This window comes from Ranitomeya variabilis, chromosome 2 (assembly GCF_051348905.1).
Source record: "Ranitomeya variabilis isolate aRanVar5 chromosome 2, aRanVar5.hap1, whole genome shotgun sequence".
Taxonomy (NCBI): domain Eukaryota; kingdom Metazoa; phylum Chordata; class Amphibia; order Anura; family Dendrobatidae; genus Ranitomeya; species Ranitomeya variabilis.
In genome coordinates, this window is record NC_135233.1 from 318,086,503 (window position 1) to 318,104,638 (window position 18,136).

An 18,136-nucleotide genomic window follows, 5' to 3' on the forward strand; every position below is an offset into this window, starting at 1 on the left:
CGAACGCTATAGCACCTTACACGGTGACACAGAGGAAGGTGCACAGGACATTGAAGAGGTGGTGATAGATGACCCAGTTGTTGACCCAGATTGGCAGCCATTGGGGAACAGGGTGCCGCTTGCAGTAGCTCTGAAGCGGAGGAGGATGATCCGCAGCAGGCATCAACATCGCAACAGCTTTCATCTGGCAGGCCCGTATCAGGCCAAAGACGTGTGTCTAAACCAAAAACAGTTTTAGGACAGCGTGGCCATCCAAGGAAAGTAGCACAGCGTGCAATGCCTGAAAAGGTATTCAATAGTAGGAAGAGTGCAGTGTGGCAATTTTTTAACCAAGATCCGAATGATCAGTGCAAAGTTATCTGTAAGAAATGCTCAAAGACCTTTAGCAGAGGTAAGAATCCCCTAAATTTAAATACAACGTGCATGCGTAGACATTTAACCAGCATGCACTTGCAAGCCTGGACTAACTACCAAACGTCCCGTACCATTGGTGCACCCGCTCAGAATGAAGGTAGTCAGCAACGCTACATTGCTTCCCTCACTGTAAGCCAACTGTTTAGGACACCACCTGCAGCAAATGTAGAGGTATCGTCGCAAGGCCAAGGCAGTCAGGGAATCACCAGGTTCTTGGTAGGAAACACTGTATGAAGGCCAACATCAAGAATACCATCACCAACCCTCTCTCAATCTGCCATGTCCACCACCACCCCCGCTAGTTCCACCATATGCAGCTCTCCAGTCCAGCTCACCCTACAAGAGACTCTCATTAGGATAAGGAAGTAATCATCCTCTCATCCGTGTACACAGGGTTTGAACGCCCACATTACTAGACTAATCTCGCTAGAGATGATGCCTGTTATGATCCTTAGTGGCTGAGGATCACGAATAGACCAGCAAGTGAATAAACTAAGGACAAGCTCTAGGGAGATGGTAACTGGACTGATCGCAAATCTGAACCTATCCAACACAACTAGAGGCAGCCGGTGAACGTGCCTAAAAAATTCCTAGACGTTTCGAGCCAGCCTGAGGAACTAGCTACCCCTAAAGAGAAAGAAAGACCTCGCTTTGCCTCCAGAGAAATAATCCCCAAAGATATAGAAGCCCCCAACAAATATTAACGGTGAAGTAAGAAGAAGGAATATACGTAGGTATGAAATCAGATTCAGCAAAAGAGGCCCACTAGTACTAGAAAGCAGAAAATAGAGCAGGGGTCTATGCGATCAATAAAAAACCCTTACAAAATATCCATCCTGAGATTTCAAGAACCCACGCACCAACTAATGGTGTGTGGGGAGAAACTCAGTCCACTAGAGCATCCAGCAAGCGAGGAAATCACATTTTAGCAAGCTGGACAAGAAAACATGATAAACGCTGCTGATCAAAAAATGAGCAAACAAAACTTAGCTTGTCCTGGATGGACTGGGAGCAAGGTAGTCAGAAGGAATCTGAGTAGCACTGATTACATCGACAGCCGGCAACAAATGGAAGTAAAACAGAGCTATATAGGAACCTCCCAGGGATAACGAACCAGCTGATAGCCAGAGACCAGCAGGATAACAAACAAAGCCACCAGGGGGAGCCCAAAGCAAAAGTCACACCATACCACCAGTGACCACAAGAGGGAGCCTGAAAACAGAGTTCACAACAGTACCCCCCCTTAACGAGGGGTCACCGAACCCTCATGAAAACCCCCAGGACGATCAGGATGAGCCACATGGAAGGCACAAACCAAATCGGCCGCATGAACATCAGAGGCGACAACCCAAAAATTTTCCTCCTGACCATAGCCCTTCCACTTGACCAAATACTGGAGCCTCCGTCTAGAAACACAAGAATCCAAGATCTTCTCCACCACGTATTCCAATTCTCCCTCAACCAGCATCGGGGCAGGAGGCTCAACTGGAGGAACCACAGGTACCACATACCGCCGCAACAACGAGCGATGGAACACATTATGAATAGCAAATGATGCCGGGAGGTCCAGACGGAATGACACAGGGCCAAGGTCTTCCAGAATCTTATACGGACCGATAAACCGAGGCTTGAACTTAGGAGAGGAGACCTTCATAGGAATGAAGCGAGAAGACAACCACACCAAGTCCCCAACGCGAAGTCGGGGACCCACACAGCGACGGCGGTTGGCAAAGAGCTGAGCCTTCTCTTGTGACAACTTCAAATTGTCCACCACATGATTCCAAATCTGATGCAACCTATCCACCACAACATCCACTCCAGGACAGTCAGAAGGCTCCACCTGACCCGAGGAAAAACGAGGATGAAACCCCGAATTACAAAAAAAAGGAGAAACCAAAGTAGCAGAACTAGCCCGATTATTAAGGGCAAACTCGGCCAACGGCAAAAAAGTAACCCAGTCGTCCTGGTCAGCAGAAACAAAACATCTTAAATAAGTCTCCAAGGTCTGATTAGTTCGCTCGGTTTGGCCATTCGTCTGAGGATGGAAGGCCGATGAAAAAGACAATTCAATGCCCAACTTAGCACAAAAGGTCCGCCAAAATCTAGACACAAACTGGGATCCTCTGTCAGAAACAATGTTCTCAGGAATCCCGTGCAAACGAACCACATTTTGAAAAAACAGTGGAACCAACTCGGAGGAGGAAGGCAACTTAGGCAAGGGCACCAAATGGACCATCTTAGAAAAACGATCACACACCACCCAGATGACAGACATTCTCTGAGAGACAGGGAGATCTGAAATAAAATCCATGGAAATGTGCGTCCAAGGCCTCTTCGGGACAGGCAGGTAACAGCAAACCACTGGCACGAGAACAGCAAGGCTTCGCCCGAGCACAAATTCCACAAGACTGCACAAAGGAACGCACATCCCGCGACAAGGAAGGCCACCAAAAAGACCTGGCCACCAAGTCTCTGGTACCAAATATTCCAGGATGGCCCGCCAACACCGAAGAATGAACCTCGGAGATGACTCTGTTGGTCCATCTATCCGGGACAAACAGTCTCTCCGGTGGACAGCGGTCAGGTCTATCCGCCTGAAACTCTTGCAGCACACGTCGCAAATCTGGGGAGATGGCAGACAAAATCACCCCTTCTCTAAGGATACCAGCCGGCTCTGAATCTCCAGGAGAGTCAGGCACAAAACTCCTAGAAAGAGCATCAGCCTTCACATTCTTCGAACCCGGCAGGTACGAGACCATGAAATCAAAACGAGAGAAAAACAACTACCAACGAGCCTGTCTGGGATTCAGCCGCTTGGCCGACTCGAGATAAATCAAATTCTTGTGATCAGTCAAGACCACCACACGATGTTTAGCTCCCTCGAGCCAATGTCGCCACTCCTCAAATGCCCACTTCATAGCCAACAGCTCCCGATTACCGACATCATAATTCCGCTCGGCAGGCGAAAACTTTCTTGAATAGAAAGCACATGGCTTCATCACAGAGCCATCGGGGCTTCTCTGCGACAAAACAGCCCCCGCTCCAATCTCGGAAGCATCAACCTCCACCTGGAAGGGAAGTGAGACATCTGGCTGACATAAGACCGGAGCCGAAGAAAACCGACGCTTCAGCTCCCGAAAGGCCTCCACAGCCGCAGAAGACCAATTAGTAACATCAGAACCCTTCTTGGTCAAATCCGTCAAAGGCTTAACAACGCCAGAAAAATTAGCTATGAAGCGACGGTAAAAATTAGCAAAACCCAAGAACTTCTGAAGACTCTTAACAGATGTAGGCTGCGTCCAGTCATGAATAGCCTGAACCTTGACTGGGTCCATCTCAATAGTAGAAGGAGAAAAAATGAAACCCAAAAAAGAAATCTTCTGGACTCCAAAAAGACATTTTGAGCCCTTCACAAATAAAGCATTGTCACACAGGACCTGAAAGACCATCCTGACCTGCTTAACATGAGACTCCCAATCATCCGAAAAAACCAGAATATCATCCAGATACACAATCATAAACTTATCCAGATATTCACGGAAGATGTCATGCATAAAGGACTGAAAGACTGAAAGAGCATTAGAAAGTCCAAAAGGCATCACCAAGTACTCAAAATGGCCTTCAGGCGTATTAAATGCAGTTTTCCATTCATCTCCCTGTTTTACACGCACAAGGTTATACGAACCACGAAGATCTATCTTGGTGAACCAACTAGACCCCCTAATGCGAGCAAACAAATCAGTTAACAATGGCAAAGGATACTGAAATTTGACCGTGATTTTATTCAAAAGGCGATAATCAATACAGGGTCTCAGGGAACCATCCTTTTTAGCCACAAAAAAGAATCCTGCACCAAGAGGGGATGAGGACGGGCGAATATGTCCCTTCTCTAAAGACTCCTTTATATAACTCCGCATGGCAGCATGCTCCGGCACAGACAAATTGAAAAGTCGTCCCTTAGGAAACTTACTACCAGGAATCAAATTTATAGCACAATCACAGTCCCTATGAGGAGGTAGAGAATTGAGTTTGGGCTCCTCAAATACATCCTGGTAGTCTGACAAAAACGTAGGGACTTCAGAAGGAGTGGACGAAGCAATTGACACCACAGGAGCGTCACCATGAATTCCCTGACAACCCCAACTTGACACCGACATAGCTTTCCAATCCAGGACTGGATTATGAGTCTGCAACCATGGTAGACCCAACACGACGACATCATGCAAATTATGCAGTACAAGAAAGCGAATCACCTCCTGATGAACAGGAGTCATGCACATGGTCACTTGTGTCCAGTACTGAGGTCTATTCGTAGCCAATGGTGTAGAATCAATTCCCCTCAGTGGAATAGGGAATTTCAAAGGCTCCAAATCAAAACCACAGCGCCTGGCAAATGACCAATCCATCAGACTCAGGGCAGCACCTGAATCTACAAAAGCATTAACCGGGTAAGATGACAGGGAACAAATCAGGGTAACAGACAAAATGAACTTAGGCTGTAAAGTACCAATGGTGACAGATTTATCAACCTTTTTTTTGCGCTTAGAGCATGCTGAGATAACATGAGCTGAGTCACTACAGTAAAAGCACAACCAATTTTGCAGTCTATAATTTTGCCGTTCACTTCTGGTCAGAATTCTGTCACATTGCATAGATTCAGGTGTCTGTTCAGAAGACACCGCCAAATGGTGCACAAGTTTGCGCTCCCGCAAACGCCGATCAATCTGAATGGCCAGAGTCATTGACTCATTCAGACCTGCAGGCGTAGGGAACCCCACCATGACATTCTTAATGGCTTCAGAAAGACCTTCTCTGAAATTTGCAGCCAGGGCACACTCATTCCACTGAGTAAGCACCGACCATTTCCGAAATTTCTGGCAGTACACCTCTGCTTCATCTTGCCCCTGCGAGAGGGCCAATAACGTTTTTTCAGCCTGGTTATCAAGATTAGGTTCCTCATAGAGCAATCCAAGGGCTAGAAAAAACGCATCTACACTAAGCAATGCAGGATCCCCTGGCGCCAATGCGAAGGCCCAATCTTGAGGGTCACCACGCAAAAAGGAAATGATAATCTTAACTTGCTGAACGGCATCACCAGAGGAACGAGGTTTCAAAGAAAGAAACAACTTACAATTGTTCCTAAAATTCAGGAACCTAGATCTATCTCCAGAAAACAACTCCGGAATAGGTATTCTAGGCTCTGACATAGGACTGTGAACAACAAAATCCTGAATACTTTGAACCCTAGCAGCAAGATGATCCAGACTGGAAGCCAAGCTCTGGACATCCATGTCAGCAGCTGAACTCAGAGCCACACCAAGATTAATAGGAGGAGAGAAGCTAGCCACAGCAGCTAGACACACGGCAACAACAAAAAAAAAAATTCTCAAGGCTTCTTTTCTCCTGCTTCTGCCATGCAATTAACACCCTTTGTGGCCGGCTGTACTGTTATGATCCTTAGTGGCTGAGGATCACAAATAGACCAGCAAGTGAATAAACTAAGGGCAAGCTCTAGGGAGATGGTAACTGGACTGATCGCAAATCTGAACCTATCCAACACAACTAGAGGCAGCCGGTGAACGTGCCTAAAAAATTCCTAGACGTTTCGAGCCAGCCTGAGGAACTAGCTACCCCTAAAGAGAAAGAAAGACCTCGCTTTGCCTCCAGAGAAATAATCCCCAAAGATATAGAAGCCCCCAACAAATATTAATGGTGAAGTAAGAAGAAGGCACATACGTAGGGATGAAATCAGATTCAGCAAAAGAGGCCCACTAGTACTAGAAAGCAGAAAATAGAGCAGGGATCTATGCGATCAATAAAAAACCCTTACAAAATATCCATCCTGAGATTTCAAGAATCCACGCACCAACTAATGGTGTGTGGGGAGAAACTCAGTCCACTAGAGCATCCAGCAAGTGAGGAAATCACATTTTAGCAAGCTGGACAAGAAAACATGATAAACACTGCTGATCAAAAAATGAGCAAACAAAACTTAGCTTGTCCTGGATGGACTGGGAGCAAGGTAGTCAGAAGGAATCTGAGTAGCGCTGATTACATCGACAGCCGGCAACAAATGGAAGTAAAACAGAGCTATATAGGAACCTCCCAGGGATAACGAACCAGCTGATAGCCAGAGACCAGCAGGATAACAAACAAAGCCACCAGGGGGAGCCCAAAGCAAAAGTCACACCATACCACCAGTGACCACAAGAGGGAGCCTGAAAACAGAGTTCACAACAGATGCCCTACCGGTTGGTTGAAAGCGAAGATTTCAAAGCCCTGATGGCCTACGCAGTACCACGCTATGACCTACCCAGTTGACACTTCTTTGCAAGAAAAGCCATCCCAGCCATCCACTAGCATGTCAAAGACCGCATTGTCCATGCACTCTGGCAATCAGTCAGTAGAAAGGTGCACCTCACAACAGATGCATGGACCAGTAGGCATGGCCAGGGACGTTACGTGTCCATCACGGCACACTGGGTTCATGTGGTGGATGCAGGGTCCACAGGGGACAGCCATAGTGAGACAGTTCTGCCTAGCCCACGGTCAAGGAAACAATTGGCAGTAAGCGTTCGATACCCTCCTCCTCCTTCAGAAGTGAAAGCTCGTCCACAGAGCGCAGTCGCCCTACCACTCCATCCGCAGCTGCCAGTGTTGCACACGAGGTGTCTCATTATGGAACAGCTAGTGGTAAGCGTCAGCAGGCTGTGTTGGAAATGAAGTGTTTGGGCGACAACAGACACACCACGGAAGTACTAACAGAGTACTTGCAGCAAGAAAGTGAGTCATGGCTGGGCAGTGTACATCTTGAGGCAGGCAAGGTAGTCAGTGATAACGGAAGGAATTTCATGGCTGCCATAGCCCTTTCACAACTGAAACACATACCTTGCCTGGCTCACACCTTGAACCTTGTGGTGCAGTGCTTCCTGAAAAGTTATCCGGGGTTACCAGCCCTGCTCCTGAAGGTGCGAAGACTTTGCTGGCACATGCGCCGGTCGCCCGTACACTCCAGCCGTATGCAGAACCATCAGCGATCGCTGAAGCTTCCCCAGCACCGCCTAATTATCGATGTTGCAACAAGGTGGAACTCCACACTGCACATGCTTCAGAGGCTGTGCGAATAGAGGCGTGCTGTAATGTATTTGTGGGAGGATACACATACACGGGCAGGCAGTTGGATGGCAGACATGGAGTTGTCAGGTGTGCAGTGGTCGAAGCTACAAGACCTCTGTCAAGTCCTTCAGTGTTTTGAGGAATGCACACGGCTGGTAAGTGCAGACGACGCCATCATAAGCATGAGCATCCCACTAATGCGTCTGCTGATGCAAAGTTTGACGCACATTAAGGAGCAGGCATGTGCAGCCGAGGATGAGGGAAGCCTTGATGACAGTCAGTCATTGTCTGCTCAGGGAACTCTCATGGACGAGGTGGCAGACGAAGTGGAGGAGGAGGAGGAGAAGGATGATGGGGATGAATATTTATGGGAGTTGGATGCTTCTCAGGGGGCAATAGAAACTGGTGGCATTGCAACGTCAGGTAAAGGGTTTTTGCGGGAGACAAGTGATGTTGATTTGCAAGAAAGTGCTCCTCAGCCCAGCACAAGCAGTGAATTGACACCTGGAACATTGGCCCACATGGCTGATTATGTCTTGCATATCCTAAAAAGGGACCCCCGCATTATAAAAATGATGACTGATGACGATTACTGGTTGGCCTGCCTCCTGGATCCACGCTACAAAGGGAAATTACAAAATATCATGCCACATGCGAACCTTGAGCAAATATTGGCTACCAAACAAGGAACTCTTGTAGACTGTTTGGTTCAGGCATTCCCAGCACACAGCGGCGGTGATGGTTCTCACACGAGATGCAGGGGGCAACATGGCAGAGGTGTTAGAGGAGCACAAATCAGAAGTAGCGTTGGACAGAGGGGTTTTATGACCAGGTTGTGGAGTGATTTCACAATGACTGCAAACATGACAGGTACTGCTGCATCGATTCAAAGTGAAAGGAGACAACATTTGTCCAGTATGGTTACAAACTATTTTTCCTCCCTTATCGATGTTCTCCCTCACACGTCATTCCCCTTTGATTACTGGCCATCTAAAATAGACACCTGGCCTGAATTGGCAGAATATGCATTACAAGAGCTCGCTTGCCCAGCTGCTAGTGTGCTATCAGAAAGAGTCTTTCGTGCTGCTGGTTCAATACTGACCAATAAAAGGACTCGTCTGGCTACCCAAAATGTTGATGATCTAATCTTCATTAAAATGAACCAATCATGGATTTCTAATTATTTTGCCCCACCTTCCCCTTCTGACACATAGCTTGCCTGAAAAATGTCTTGCTTTTGGTCTCCTCTTACTGACTGCTCCAATTCCTCCATTTGCAGCTGCTGAATGTCCACCATAGGACATTTTTTTACCTCCATAAATGGTCTGACTCCCCCCACAGGGCCGTGGTCACCACCTAGTGCAAGCACCCGTGAGAGTGCCGTTTGCCTGGACAGGTGGGTGTGAACACTCTTGGGAGACGGCACTGGCACAGGGTCCCTCATAGTACAATGAAGTGTCTCTGATGGTGGTGGTGCACAACCAACATCAGACACACCGTCGTAATTAGTGTTGAGCGATACCTTCCGATACTTGAAAGTATCGGTATCGGATAGTATCGGCCGATACCCGAAAAATATCGGATATCGCCGATACTGATACCCGATACCAATACAAGTCAATGGGACTCAAGTATCGGAAGGTATCCTGGATGGTTCCCAGGGTCTGAAGGAGAGGAAACTCTCCTTCAGGCCCTGGGATCCATATTCATGTAAAAAATAAAGAATTAAAATAAAAAATATGGATATACTCACGCGTCCGGCGGCCCCTGTACCTTACCGATTGTAACCGGCAGCCTCCATTCCTAAGAATGAGGAGTTTAGGACCTGCCATGACGTCGCGGCCTGTGATTGGTTGCGTGAGCGGTCACATGAGTGGCACGCGACCAATCAGAAGCCGCGACGTCATCGAAGGTCCTTCACACGCTCATTCTTAGGAATGGAGGCTGGCGGTTACAGCGGTAAGGTCCAGGGGCCGCCGGAGAGGTGAGTATATCCATATTTTTTATTTTAATGCTTTATTTTTTACATGAATATGGATCCGATTCCGATTTCCGATATCACAAAAGTATCGGAACTCGGTATCGGGATTCCGATACCGCAAGAATTGGCCGATACCCGATACTTGCAGTATCGGAATGCTCAACACTAGTCGTAATATGAGGGGCCCTAAGCCAGTACCGCTGCCCATGAGAGAATGTCCCCCCCAGCTCGAACAGTGCTCTACCACTTGCAAAACTTACCTCTCCCGGCTCCACCACTGTGTAGTCTGTGCTGTTAAATCCTTCAATGGCACTGCCAATAAAAATGTGTTGAAATGATAGATGATAGTAAAAATATACAGGGGCCCTGGCCTCCATTTAGACCATTTAATAATTTGCGCCAACTACCACTGTCTGCTACTCAGCAGAGGAGCCCTCCCCTGTACGTAGCTATGCCACCTGCTTATTTAAGAAAGTTTTTTTGGCAGACATTTACCTCACTTTATTATTTTGGCCTACTAACTGTGTCATCCACTCCTTACAGTTGTCCTCCACTGAACAAACCTATGCCGCCAGTTTACTCCTGTTACCAGTTTTGAACTGCATTTAGCCAACTTTTTTATTTTAGGCCTACTAAGTGTGTCTGCGCCACTCCTTACAATCGTCCTCCGCTGAACAAACCAATGCGGCCTGTGTACCTCTGTAACCTATTTTAAACTGCATTGAGCCAACTTTTTTATTTTAGGCCTACTAAGTGTGTCTGCGCCACTCCTTACAATCGTCCTCCGCTGAACAAATCAATGCCGCCTGTGTACCCCTGTAACCTATTTTAAACTGCATTGAGCCTACTTTTTTATTTTAGGCCTACTACCTGTGTCTGTCTGCGCCACTCAATACAGCTGTCCTCCACTGAACAAAGCTGAGCTTCAATTTTCAGCCTATATCACATATTAAACTGCATTTGGCCTACTTGTTTGGTTGGACCTACTAACGGTGTCTGTCGCTGCTTGCTTTTCTCCTCCACTGAACAAAACTGAGCTTCAATTTTCAGGCTTTCAGCCTATATGAAATATGAAACTGCAATTGGCCTACTTGTTTGGTTGGGCCTACTAACGGTGTCTGTCGCTCCTTGCTTTTCTCCTCAACTGAACAAAGCTGAGCTTCAATTTTCAGGCTTTCAGCCTATATGAAATATGAAACTGCATTTGGCCTACTTGTTTGGTTGGGCCTACTAATGGTGTCTGCCGCTCTTTGGTCTTCTCCTCCACTGAAAAAAGCTGATCTTCAATTTTCAGGCTTTCAGCCTATAAGAAATATGAAACTGCATTTGGCATACTTGTTTGGTTGGGCCTACTAATGGTGTCTGTCGCTCCTTGCTTTTCTCCTCCACTGAACAAAGCTGATCTTCAATTTTCAGGCTTTCAGCCTATATCAAATATGAAACTGCATTTGGCCTACTTGTTTGGTTGGGCCTACTAACCTTGTCTGCTACTGCTTGTTCTTCTCCTCCACTGAACAAAGCTGAGCTTCAATTTTCAGGCTTTCAGCCTATATGAAATATGAAACTGCATTTGGCCTACTTGTTTGGTTGGGCCTACTAATGGTGTCTGCCGCTCTTTGGTCTTCTCCTCCACTGAAAAAAGCTGATCTTCAATTTTCAGGCTTTCAGCCTATAAGAAATATGAAACTGCATTTGGCATACTTGTTTGGTTGGGCCTACTAATGGTGTCTGTCGCTCCTTGCTTTTCTCCTCCACTGAACAAAGCTGATCTTCAATTTTCAGGCTTTCAGCCTATATCAAATATGAAACTGCATTTGGCCTACTTGTTTGGTTGGGCCTACTAGCGGTGCCTGTCGCTTCTTGCTTTTCTCCTCAACTGAACAAAGCTGAGCTTCAATTTTCAGGCTTTCAGCCTATAAGAAATATGAAACTGCATTTGGCCTACTTGTTTGGTTGGGCCTACTAGCAGTGTCTGCCGCTCCTTGCTTTTCTCCTCCACTGAACAAAGCTGAGCTTCAATTTTCAGGCTTTCAGCCTATAAGAAATATTAAACTGCATTTGGCCAACTTGTTTGGTTGGGCCTACTAACAATGTCTGTCGCTCCTTGCTTTTCTCCTCCACTGAACAAAGCTGAGCTTCAATTTTCAGGCTTTCAGCCTATAAGAAATATTAAACTGCATTTGTCCTACTTGTTTGGTTGGGCCTACTAACGGTGTCTGCTGCTGCTTGTTCTTCTCCTCCACTGAACAAAGCTGAGCTTCAATTTTCAGGCTTTCAGCCTATATGAAATATGAAACTGCATTTGGCCTACTTGTTTGGTTGGGCCTACTAACGGTGTCTCCCGCTGCTTGTTCTTCTCCTCCGCTGAAAAAAGCTGAGCTTCAATTTTCAGGCTTTCAGCCTATACGAAATATGAAACTGCATTTGGCCTACTTGTTTGGTTGGGCCTACTAACGGTGTCTGCCGCTGCTTGTTGTTCTCCACTGAACAAAGCTGAGCTTCAATTTTCAGGCTTTCAGCCTATATGAAATATGAAACTGCATTTGGCCTACTTGTTTGGTTGGGCCTAGTAACGGTGTCTGCCGCTGCTTGCTTTTCTCCTCCACTGAACAAAGCTGAGCTTCAATTTTCAGGCTTTCAGCCTATATGAAATATGAAACTGCATTTGGCCTACTTGTTTGGTTGGGCCTACTAACGGTGTCTGCCGCTGCTTGTTGTTCTCCACTGAACAAAGCAGTGCCGCCTGTTTACCCCTGTTACCAATTTTGAACTTCATTTGGCCCACTTTATTACTTGGGCCTGCTAACTGTGTCTGCCACTCATTACAGTTTTCCTCCACTGAACAAAGCAATGCCGCCTGTTTTGTCCTGTTACCAATTTTGGACTGCATTTAGCCTACTTTATTCTTAGGGCCTATATCTGTGTTTCCTCCTCATCCTGCCCATTGCCCAGCCACTGCTAGATGAGCCTGCTGGTACATTGACCCAGAACACTACATTCCCCTTCCACTCTACACAGCCAGTATCTGACCCTGCTGAAAGTCTGGTTCCCCTTCCCGCATACTATACCACCTTAAACGAGGACAAAGAGGAAGGTGCAGATGAAAGTGCAGGTTCCTTCATCAGGTGGGGGGGCATACTCGTTGGCGACGTCACTGGCACAGGGCCCCTCATTGTACGCAAAAGTGTCTCTGCTGGTGGGAGGCGCCCCTGCCGTCAAACACGCCGCCATACTTTGAGGGGCCCTGTGCCTGTGCCAGTGCCAATGCGATTGACTGTGCACCCCCTGCTTGCTCAGGATCATAGCACTTGCAAAGTTGAAATACTTACCTCTCCCTGCTCCACCGCCGTGACGTAGTCTGCGTTTCCTGGGCCCACAAAAAACTTGAGCCAGCCCTACCCCCCCACAACTTTAGCCAAATGACCCCCAATTTTCAATGCCTAACTATTATTATAAGGTAAATTAAGATTGACAAGCTTAAGTAACAAAAATTTATGTTTTTGGCTTTAAAATGTCCTCCGCTCACTGCTCACTTTACTTCCTCATTGACTTGCATTGGGTTTCGTGTTTCAGTCTGATCCCCGACTTTTCGCAATAATCGGCCGATTTCACCCGACCCAACTTTTGACAAAGTCGGGTTTCACGAAACCCGACTCGATCCTAAAAAAGTAAAAGACACTCAACTCCAGTGATGAGCGAATATACTCGTTACTTGAGATTTCTCGAGCATGCTTGGGGGTCCTCCGAGTATTTTTTAGTGCTTGGAGTTTTAGTTTTTAGCGCCGCAGCTGAATGTTTTACATCTGTTAGCCAGCATAAGTACATGTGGGGGTTGCCTGGTTGCTAGGACATGTACTTAAGCTGGTTAACAGATGTAAATTATTCAGCTGCGGTGCTAAAAACTAAAACTCCGAGCACTAAAAATACTTGGAGGACCACCGAGCATGCTCGCGAAATCTCTAGTAACGAGTATATTCACTCATCACTATTCAGCATCTTCTTTTAGAAATAGGAACTTGGAAGAGCTGTTTCTGTATTCTCTAGTTATGCACACCTACCAGAATTTCTCTTAGGACTCGCTCATACCAACATATACATTGTACAAGTGTTGTGTGAACTTTTATCAGATAGCATTCAGACCAGTGTTATTCTGTTATTCTATGGGGTAGTGTTGATCAAAGACTTTTTTCTAATACCACTTCAAAATGAGAAAAAAAAATCACAGCATGCTGCAATTTGCAGCGCAAATTAGAATTTAACTCACCCATACAAGTCTCTGAGTGCATGGAATTTATCCAACTGCCCTCGGATGACATCTGAGATTACTTCAATTTAAGAGGACTCACATAATGGAGAAGATGGAGAATTTTTTTCCCCTTACTGTGTTACGATTCTTTTATCTAATATTCGGATCAAACTCTGATCAGCGCTTGATCAGAGTGTTATTTACATAATTGATCCAATTCTCTCTACACTGGTGTGACCATGACTTTACTTTGTGCCTATAGTGACATGACTTTGTATTCAAATTAGTATTACCTGTATTTGCTTTATGAAATCTACAACATATTAGTAGCTATAATCTAAATTTACTGTCACTTATGAGCAGAGCCTGACTGACCATCCCGCAATTGTGGCAAATGCCAGAAGAGCCTGTCTGGTCATGGGCCTCCTTGTGTGCTACGTTGTTAATAGAATAGGTGTTCTAGAGATTCCCATACTGTTAAGAGTTATGATGGAGCACAAAGTCGCTGACTCCGTCACTTACCCCAGCAGGTCACGGGTATCATTAGAAATATTGGTCTTGTAGAAAATCTTCCTTTCCTCCATCTAGGGTAATATTAGTAATATATACCATCTGGTTCATGGGGACCAGGATAACATGGGCCTGTGTGATTTCAAATGCCAGGAATGAATTTCAACCCCAGTCCCTACCTGCTTATGAGACACAACACTAAGAAGCCTTATTCCACAAATGTGTACATTTTAAGTTTCACAAATTAAAATGAATATATTCCACAAAGTGGAGCATGGTCGCTACATCACCAGACCAAATGGTGATTGTATATCACGTATACACAGTATCAGACGTACCACACTATATTATGGAAAAAGAACGTCTCCTTACAAAATATAAAATGTTTTTCCCTATCTGACGCATTTATTTGCCATGAACTTGAGTGTTTATCACCCATAGAAGAGCTCACCGTTTGCAAATAAAATTGAAACAATAATTATGAAAGAGCAAGTATCTCAATGACACTAATAAACACTTTGAAGTCAATTCTATATAATGAATATTTGTCCTAAACAATAAGAAATTGCCTTTTAGCCCTTTTAATGGAATGAAAAGTTTATCAGGAGCCTGGAGCAAGTCGTGCATCAATTTGGTGAGGTGAGTAAACTAAAAGTTTCTTTCATTCCGCATTTGACAGGGTTTCCTTTACGTAGCACACAGTAAGTATAATAATACTTTAAACTAAAAGGTATAAGAATGAGAACAAATGAGAGTGGTTAAATTTGTAGCAGACTGCAGAGTGGGCTCCATAATAAAAGTGCCTACATTTTTTAAGGAAAAAGCAAGATAAAGGTAAGTATAAGGGTATAGTAGGGTTATTGCACATTATAGGCTTCCTTGAAGAGATAGATTTTCAGGTTGCCTATTAACTGCTTTTATTAAGGTTTTTTTTTAACTTCTGGCCGATTGTTAGTGTTGTTAGTAGTAAATGATGAAAAATCTGTAAACACAGCAATTTGGATTTTGGAGCTCTTTTAACAAAATGCTGTGTGTCCAAAACCATGTTCCTTCTACATAGGACTTCCTGCATAAATATGTATGTGTATATATACAGCTCTGGAAATAAATTAGAAGACCACTGCAAAATGTTCAGTTTGTCTGATTTTTCTCTTTATAGGTATATTTTTTGAATAAAATGTAAATTGTTCTTATAGTCTATAAATATGTCTCCAAATTTCCAAGCAATAAATTTTGTATTTTTTTTCTGACAAAGAAAAATGGTCAAAATTAAAAAAAAACAGCAACAGTGATTTCAGACCTCAAATAATGCAAATAAAATAAGTTCATAAATCATTTAGAAACAACAATACTAATGTTTTTACTCAGGAAGAGTTCAGAAATCAATACTTTGCGGAATAACCATGATTTTTAATCACAGCTTTCATGCGTCTTGGCATGCTTTCCACCGGTCTTTCACACTGCTTCTGGCGCAAAAATGTAAGCAGCTGTTCTTTGTTTGATGGCTTGTGACTATCCATCATCCTCTTGATTACATTCCAGAGGTTTTCAATGGGTTCAGGTCTGGAGATTGGACTGGCCATGACAGGGTTTTGCTGTGGTGGTCTCTTAATTTTTGCCAGATCTGTATATGCACTGCACACTGAATAGCAATTCCTGGTGTAGGTGACAAACCAGACGGGAAATAGGTGATTCATAAAAATTGAAGTATGAAAATCAGCCTAATTTGCCCACTGTAGCATCATATCATATATGCCAATATGCATCCATTTGCATGTTAAGCTCAATAAGTATAGTGAAAAACACTATACACAAGCAAAGTAGATAACTAATTACCCTATTCACTGCTATGTATTCCAGCAAAGTTCTTTATTGTATCCACTTGGCAGAAGAGCTGCATTCAGTGGCTGTACGGAGGTCCTTGCCGGAGTAAAGAAGCAAGTAAAGCTGCAATGTAGTGAAGAGACAGGCGTGGCCGGTGGCATGACTGGACTCAAAAAAACAAGGTAACGCAGCCACAGATATATATATATATATATATATATATATATATATATATATATATATATAATGCAAATTATGCAAATACTGCCTGCACTTCAGAAGATGCATATATAAATGCATACTCACATTGCAAAATATATGGTTGTCCACAAAGAACATATACGGCCATCTGCATATGCTGTCAGCAAGGTAAAAATACATATGTTAAAAAAGGTAGATGTACTCAAGTTATGTAGACATCCGTCAGAAGCACATGGACCTGTATGTTATATTTTATGTTTTCATCCTCCATAGATTATGCAGTGGAAGAATTCCCACATGTTTATAAGTTACTATGCAAATTGCTTTATCCCACTAATGCTTTATTCCATTGTCAAGAGGAGGTTAATTTAGAGAGAGCCAAGTGGGTGAAGAAATGAATTCAGGGACTAATGGACCATACTTCAAGTGCTACATAAAGGTTTGATTAAAGGCAAAAAGTTCTATGTCGTGGTTGAGGCCACTAGGTGTAAGACTATTCAACTTAATGATTTATTTGGCTTCCGTCCTTGACACACGTGCCATAAAATTGCCATCCGTACCAGTGTTCTTCAGACCCAGGAAACGAGCTCCCTTTCAAGAACAGTGGAGTTTAGTAAGAAAATGTTGGGGGAGGGGGTGGCCATTAAAAACCTGCTTGATGTTATTCACATGTTCTCTTATCTGCTCTTCAAGCCATCTTATTGTACGACCTATGTATATTTTCCTACATGGGCAAATGATGGTGTAAAGAACGCTTTTAGTATGGCCGGTAATTTGGCCCCTAATTTGAAAAGTCTCCATTCCGATGGAGTTGTTAATCTCATTGCAGGGTTTTCTATGGGAAGCATGTCAAGAACCATAACAAAACCCAGTTAAAAAAAAAAAAACAGTATTAGAAAATTTGCCAAAGTTATTGTATCGAAGGTGATTACAAATAAGAGGTCCCCCTTTTTGACTGCCACCAACTGGGTTTTTAACTGTAAGGGCTTTCAAGTTTCCGATATTTTTAGCCTTTTGAAAAATGAATTTGGCGAAGACAGGTAGGGATTCCCAAGTAGGGGATTGTGCTTAAGAACTGACCAGAATTTTGTGACCATATGTTTGAAGGGGACAGTTTGCGTATTATACTGCGTGATAAAGGAACAAGACAGAAAAATCCTGCCTTTGAAATATGGTACTGGTGAAAGATGTTATTAATATCATGTATGGCAAGAAGAACAAACCAATCAATGTTGGAAGAAATCAAGCTAGACATGTAACTCAAAGCAGGGATCAACAAGTTACAACTTGCCTGCTTATCACACATCATGTGAAGAGAGCAATCATTGGAGAAGGACATCATGTTTGGAAAAAAAGAATGAACAAAGCAAAAAGGCAGTCCAGCAACCTACTGGTTTGGAACTATTATGATAACAGCAGAGAAGACCTGGTGGACCTTTCTAGGCTTGCACAAGATGGATCTTTCTACAGATCGTTCATCCATCAACTCGTCATGACTTGAAATAGAGCCAAAGGCTTTTAAAAAAATGACAGCATGTTTCATGCGCCAGAGAAGAAATTGTACAAAAAGTGTGGTAGGAAGGAAATCTAAAAAAAGCTACATGCATGCTCTCATTTTGTAAACTATCATTTATGCTTTTCCAAAAATGAAAATAGAACTATTTCAGGAAACCTTTTGAAATATAAACAATTTCAGACATGTTATTTGAAATGACTTTCTTTGCATTTCAACAATATTGGGTCTCATTTTGTAAGCGAGTTATGTCAAGTGCTTGTATATACTTGTATCTCTAGGTTTAAACTCTTTTGTCGTCTCATTTCTGTAAGTCTTTTTGAGTATTGTT